Genomic DNA, 6375 nt, shown 5'->3' with positions numbered 1-6375 from the left:
ACGCCCACTGAGAGAATGAAACAAGTCGTTAAAAAGGGTCTCAATGGACTCTTTCTCTTTTTCACTCCTACTGAAGACTAGTACACGTCTAGAAATGAGAAGTGAGAGTGCTACGCAATTTGGAAGTATTCATGGAGATGATGGTTAATATGGGCAATTTGCCTTCGTCCTATTGTTAGCTCAAAAAGCTTTCACCAGATTCATATCTTGGCGGAAAAGATTTGCACTTAGCGAGAGAGTCCTAAGAATAAAATCAAAATGAGAACCAACCGAGGATCGGGGATATCGGATTTTTAATATTCATAGTAGATCCGTGATATTGAACGTGGATTAGATATGAGCCTTAGAAGTGAATGGCGTGCGTCCCTTCGTACGTACTATGCTACCAAGACAAGTTTTAGGACCTTTTGCAATTATTTTGACGTGGGAGGAACGAAACCAGATTCCAAATCCGTTTCCAAGGAGGATTGAGAATCCACAAGTGTCAGCACATTCAATCGAGCTAATTTTTCGCCAATCACTGGGATCCATTTCCCCGTCCTGGAAAGGGATTATCCTTATCTGGAACACCACTCACGTGCTTTTTGAAGTACAAAGGTAATCAAGTCGTTTCATGGCCATTCATTACATTGCCTTGATCAGAACGTAAGGTCATTTTCTAAAAATATTTTACTTCCATGTAAACTTTGCATTCACTGTTAGATTAAAGGTTGTACTTGGAAACGTCTAGGACCAATTAGTTACAGGAATATCTGGTTCAGCCGAAGTAAACTGCACATCAAATTAATTGAAATCATTCCATTTTTACCACTATTCACATATTGACGTAATTCAATATCCCAAATTAATCAAATGAGGCTTGCCGCTCAATTCTTATGAGTAGCAAAAGTTCACTTACAGACATCCATCCGCCCGATCCTTATTTCGTTCATTCTCGCTCTTTTCATTGATAAAGCCTGTTCCCTTGGTGCTCAAAACGTTGTAAGGTATGTTTCAATTGTGCTGTTTAGACTGCGAAGACACTTTTTTTTAAGTCAGGCAAGTGCGAGGAACAAAATTTGGTCTCGTATTCAAAAGATGAATTGACGTTTAAAAAAAATACAAGGGCTTATTTCAATAAAATTTCAAGATGCCATAACTAAAGGTAGATTTGATTAAAACCACCTGAAATAGCAAAGAAGCAGCACTTACAAGCCAAGTCTTGAAACAAAAATACATAAGAGCGCCTTAGATACCATACTTATCAATCTCGAGTATTCACCAAGATTGAATGATCGGTGACAAAAGTTTCCCTCGCTTTCACTCTTTCTTTGCCAATATGGATCGTTGCTATGCACTTGAATGATAGCCAAGTAACACGAGTCGCTTCATGAGAGCCCTATCGAACGTTCAAATTTGAATAAAGTTCCCAAACTATCAGGCTGGTTCTGAATTACATACGACATGGTTTGACAGATATCGCAGAACACCTTCGCCACCACTTATCTTTCGTCCCTCTGAGAATCTTATTTCATAACAAACCACATACTATACTTTGTCATGCCATCAATGCAAACCTTAGGGCTGGTTTATTCTGCATCGAGTTCAGAAAGCGGCGTAAGGATCACGTGCTATACTCTCCTAAGAAATCCTTGTAAAATGTCATGAGTCTGGCAAAGCCGGGAAAGCAAACTCCATGGACGCCATTTATTTTTGGCTTGAAGGAAGGCGTTTGTCAGAATTGACATTGCTTAAGCATTGGAAAGATGGCTTGGGGCAAGCGATGGGGGAAACTGCAATCTCTATAAATCATGAGAACTGAAGGCCTTTTGTTAGATCTGATAACTTTGTGTTTGGATAGGCTCAGGAATCCAAAAATGCTTCTCCATGGAACGTTTTTTTCCATATTGAGAGCCGCGACTATCTTCCAAGAAGTTGGTGTTGATGAAGAAATATCGGTCCGAGAGAGCCTTGATCACCTTTTTTTGATAGGTTTGATCTGATTAATTGGATTGATTATTCAATGAACTCTGTGAGAAAGAAGAAAGATACTAAATGAACCGAATACTTCGTATGAACGCGAGTAACTATTCGGATTTGTTGAAATGAATTGAACAAACTAATCTTAGTAATTTGTCAGTGCCTTGCTAGGATTTGTGTACAGAGGCTCATTCCAGAATCAAATATTTGCACCCCCATTACCCAATGAATAGAGCGAAATCTTCAGAAGCATTACAAATTCTATAGCACTGAAATGAGCTTTTACACCGTGAGAAGTACATACATTTTTCAAATCAACCGGGTGTATATATGAGAAAAGGTAATAACGAGACAGAATTCGATCGTACCACTATTTTTTTCAAGTTGTTTCCCAACGTGACAACGTTTAATGGAACCAGGGTCGTGAAGATAATACAAAACGAAGCTTAAGGTACTTTTCCTGTCAGTGACTTATGTTTACAATTTTGCCGCATTTACTTCCCTTGCCAGGTTGAGACGTACAGAAAAAAACACTTTGATGTTACCATTGAATAGGATATATGCTACTCTCATTTTCTGAAACATCCTCTTGGCAAATTGATATGGGCCATAAAAAGGAGAAAGAGGAGAATTTTTCATCATCCTCAAATTACCTTAAAACACTTGACCGTTTGGAAGCGGCAACCAACCAACGTTCTACTCTCTTGGATTACGATGGTGTTCTTAAAGAACAGACCTTGGGATAGCAGCTAACTAAGCTAAGCTATCCAATTTGCCACACGAGAAGCAAGCCTGGTTTTATTGAAGTTTTTAGATGAGACTTGAATTAATACCAAGAAGTACCGATGCCGAGGATCTATCCTTGTCTACCTTCTGTCAAAAAAGGCATAACTGAGTGAGGTGCCTTTGAAAATATACGTACAAGTTTAAAGAGCGGCATTGACAATGTCTGTTCGAATCAGAAAGACACAGGATGCTCTCCAGATCCGAATAAAGGCTTAATACAGTTAGGCAGGGGTTGTTTTACTTCTTCATGGCCTAGATTCATTCCGTCTACTATTGGCCTAAAACATTGCTTTGCAATTTGATTCCTTTGAATAATTGAACGTGCTCAATGGGTTCAGCAAGAGTTTACTAATTTGGAATTCACAGGTTCGAAAAATCGAGACAATAATTCGAACTTTTGGTGCGATTCTCTGTTCTAATCTTGAAGAAAGATGGGAAAGAAAGCCAATCTTTCTTGCAGTTTGACTCGGGATTTCTTTCTCAAATTGACAAAAAAAAAGTCACACAATGTAGTTTTGTATCATACATACAGAGTGACAAAGCTGAAACGTTCACGAAATTCGTTTTTTTCGTCTTTTTTAAAAGGCATGCTTGATGGCGACATTAACATTTGAGCTTTTGATATCGGAGATCAAACCCACAGAACGAATTTCTGAAAAGACCACTTCGACAAAGTTGGTCACTGACAAATGTTTTGGTTGCGAGATCTGTCCTGTCGCAACCAAAAACTCTTCAACCATTGTATGTGTGTGTGTGTGTGTGCGTTTATGCCCCACTGAACGGGAAAAGTTTCAATAGAAATTCGATTTTAAGACCCTCTCATTGGTTGACCAGAATCTCTGACTTTCAGCCGCCACAAGCTTCAAACAGAAATGGGAATGTCCCTAAAACTTATCGAATCTTCTGCGGTCCATTTCTAATCACATAATCTTTTTGATGTTGAAATAAATCAACCCCATTGAAGATTGAATTCCAATAACTCTTTCCGCAACAATCACGCTTACGTACAAGTCCTCTACTCTTGGTACTGTATATTGGGAAATCCCTGCATTCAACTTGTCTCCGGGTCTAATATTGTTTTCAAACCAAGTGCTCAAAACCCACTCATGCCCGAAACCATTGCATTTTTTGCATAATTTTTTTTCAGCGGGGGGGAGGGGCAAGATTGGCAGTGCTTTTTTGGTTATCCCCATCTCGAGATGCCGGAATTGCTTTTTTGCTTACCATGAAACCTGTCAAAAGCGATGAGAAATGTTGGTCTTGAACTCCGGATTCCACTTGGTTCGGTTAGTCACGATCTATCTCAGTCCGGAAGAAACCAACCAACCACTTCCAATCTTTGGAAGAAACGTGAAATGGTCAAGATATCTGGCGCAGAACTGCTCAAGGACTTGTTCCTGTCTCGGAATTCGATTCCCTAATGTGGTTCCAAGCCGCTTTGGCTGTGGCGCTAAAGAAGGCCTCGAGTGGAACAGTGGAACTTGGTTCAGCGGGAACAAACGGAAACAGACGCCTGTTGAAAGTTTTTCGAGGACAGAGAAATGCGAGCGAGGGAAAGGAGAAAGGCAATAGGTACGTACTATACAGCTACGAAAGGGCACATGAACATTGAACATTGAACGCTCTTCAAGGTGTTGGTTGGTTGTACAAGATTTGCATGAAGAGCTCGGGAACTTTTTGCATACTCATCAAAGGAGTTGGCGCGATGTTGGTTTAATCCACCTTCTCAACCCTTCAATATTAGGTGAGCTCCAGATGAAAGGGGTCGAAACGGGAACAAAAACAACGATCCATTGTGAAGCAACAGTCTCGACATTTCTGCCCATAGACAAAATTGCTGTGGGTTTTTGAGAGGGGTTCACTTAGGAATAAAATTCCTGAATCCACGTCATAGGGATGCCGATGACAACGGGCTGTGTGCGAAAGACGTGGGCGAATAATGATTAATTCGTGGGAATGATATATTGGCAATTGGGATCAGGAATCGAAATTCCTTCCAGAGTCGAAAAATGTTTGCTAAATCGGAATTATCGCGCTTCTCCACATTTGAAGCATTCCGGTTCTGGTGTTCTTGAATAATAGATTAATTTTAGCAATTGTGCTTGCACTTGTTTCGCCTAACAGGTAGTTTTATCAACGGAAAGGGCTCAATTGCACAAATTAAGTTTGTGCATTGGGAAGAATCGAGGAACTTTTTGTCTTTTTCACTTCGAGCGGAAATCAGCTAGCGACTTTTCTTTTTTTTATTTCATCTAATTGCCCAACTAATTCTAATAGCGTAAAACATAGAAAGCACATCAAGTAAAATGTATGTCCCTTTATTTCTTGTCTTACGACTCTATTACTTACCAATTTTAGTAACTGGAATGATGCCTCCTACTCTTCTCAAGATTGAGGTTCGTTCTTCAAGACACAATGATTTTCTCGAGTCGAAAATGTGAAACAGCCGGCAAATACTACGTCTTTTGCACTTTGGACCTTTTTTACCACCCGAACTCATTGCAAATGTGTTTTTCGAAACCTACCTGACCTTTTAATGCCCCTCTGGGAAATGAACTAAACACTACGTCATGCTACGTACTCGTACCTCATTTTTAAGCCACATTATTATAAGTAATTCCTTGAACATTTTTGGGGGCTTCATAGTACTCAGTACATCGGTATATAGGTACATATGGTGGTAGGTTTACGAGTCGATCTATCTACTTTGATAAATTGGTCTATTTCAAATGTGCATTAAATGAATGGTACGACCATTATTTGGCACTTTCAAACCGGAGCCGGATTAAATACTGGTTAATTGCATTACACAAGAGAACCATCCTTTACTTAATTGCCCCATCTTCTCGAGTCGTTGGAGAATCTCTCTCGCTTCCAAGGCCAATTTTCTCCGCTGTCCTGACAGTTTCTTGTCGATAAATCTACCTCAATGGACAAACAAACACTTATTCTGCGTGGTATTATGACAAACCAGCATTTCCAACATCCTTTGTGCGACAGTTCATTGAATTCGTCGGTAAGTGGTTTTCAATTGGCTTCTTCTGGCGTAGGCACATTAATGAGTGTATGCTATTTCAAACAACAATTTGCCTTTTTTTTAAATAGATAAGCTGTATTTTCAAATTCTTGCTAGATAAATCAACCAGCTTATCTTTGCTCCTGTTGCATTTGTTGTCACTTAAACGGACATTAAATATTCTTGATTCCCATATATTCACTCTTACAAATAATTTCAATGGGACCCTTTACCTCTCGTTTAAGAGCTTGAAATGGGATGCTCCCTTTGGAAATGAGGAAATTGGTCTGCTCTTTCCATCAGCTTTGACCTGTCTCATAAAAAAGATAAAATGGTGGTCAGAAATGAGGGCCATTTCTCCTTTACCATTAAAAACGGTTGGTCAGTGATTCAAAAAAAAAATCCCATCTTATATATTGGAACCGTGATCATTTGTCACGGTTATGTAACAAGCAAATCATATGGTTTGTCATTATCAAAGAGACGGGCGCGAATTTCTTGAAGCTGCCATAAGTCCCGTCGGTGCGAAAAAAGGTAAGCAACCGTGGTGAGTGAGTATAACGCAGCCTGTTGTCCTCCCTTGTCAACTACGTATGATCAACTTTGAGGTTTGG

General features: G+C 39.6%; 1 protein-coding gene and 1 long non-coding RNA gene across 2 annotated transcripts in view; one reads left to right on the top strand and one right to left on the bottom strand.

Annotated features, from left to right (window-relative positions):
• Positions 1-4107, bottom strand: part of LOC131879031 (FMRFamide receptor-like) — a 27778-nt gene extending 23671 nt beyond the window's left edge. The window contains exon 1 of the mRNA XM_059225222.1: positions 3970-4107. The gene's annotated coding sequence lies outside the window, so the exon portion shown is untranslated. The remainder of the gene's footprint in view (positions 1-3969) is intronic.
• LOC131879035 (uncharacterized) overlaps positions 1-5417 on the top strand; it is a 25796-nt gene extending 20379 nt beyond the window's left edge. Inside the window, exons 2-4 of the long non-coding RNA XR_009373085.1 lie at positions 3893-4317; positions 4377-4489; positions 5104-5417. This is a non-coding gene — a long non-coding RNA (uncharacterized LOC131879035). The remainder of the gene's footprint in view (positions 1-3892; positions 4318-4376; positions 4490-5103) is intronic.
• Positions 5418-6375: the final 958 nt, after the last annotated feature.

Source organism: Tigriopus californicus, chromosome 4, assembly GCF_007210705.1.
Source record: "Tigriopus californicus strain San Diego chromosome 4, Tcal_SD_v2.1, whole genome shotgun sequence".
NCBI classification, from domain to species: domain Eukaryota; kingdom Metazoa; phylum Arthropoda; class Copepoda; order Harpacticoida; family Harpacticidae; genus Tigriopus; species Tigriopus californicus.
Note: the sequence above shows the minus strand (reverse complement) of the source record. Positions and strands in the feature narration are given on the sequence as shown.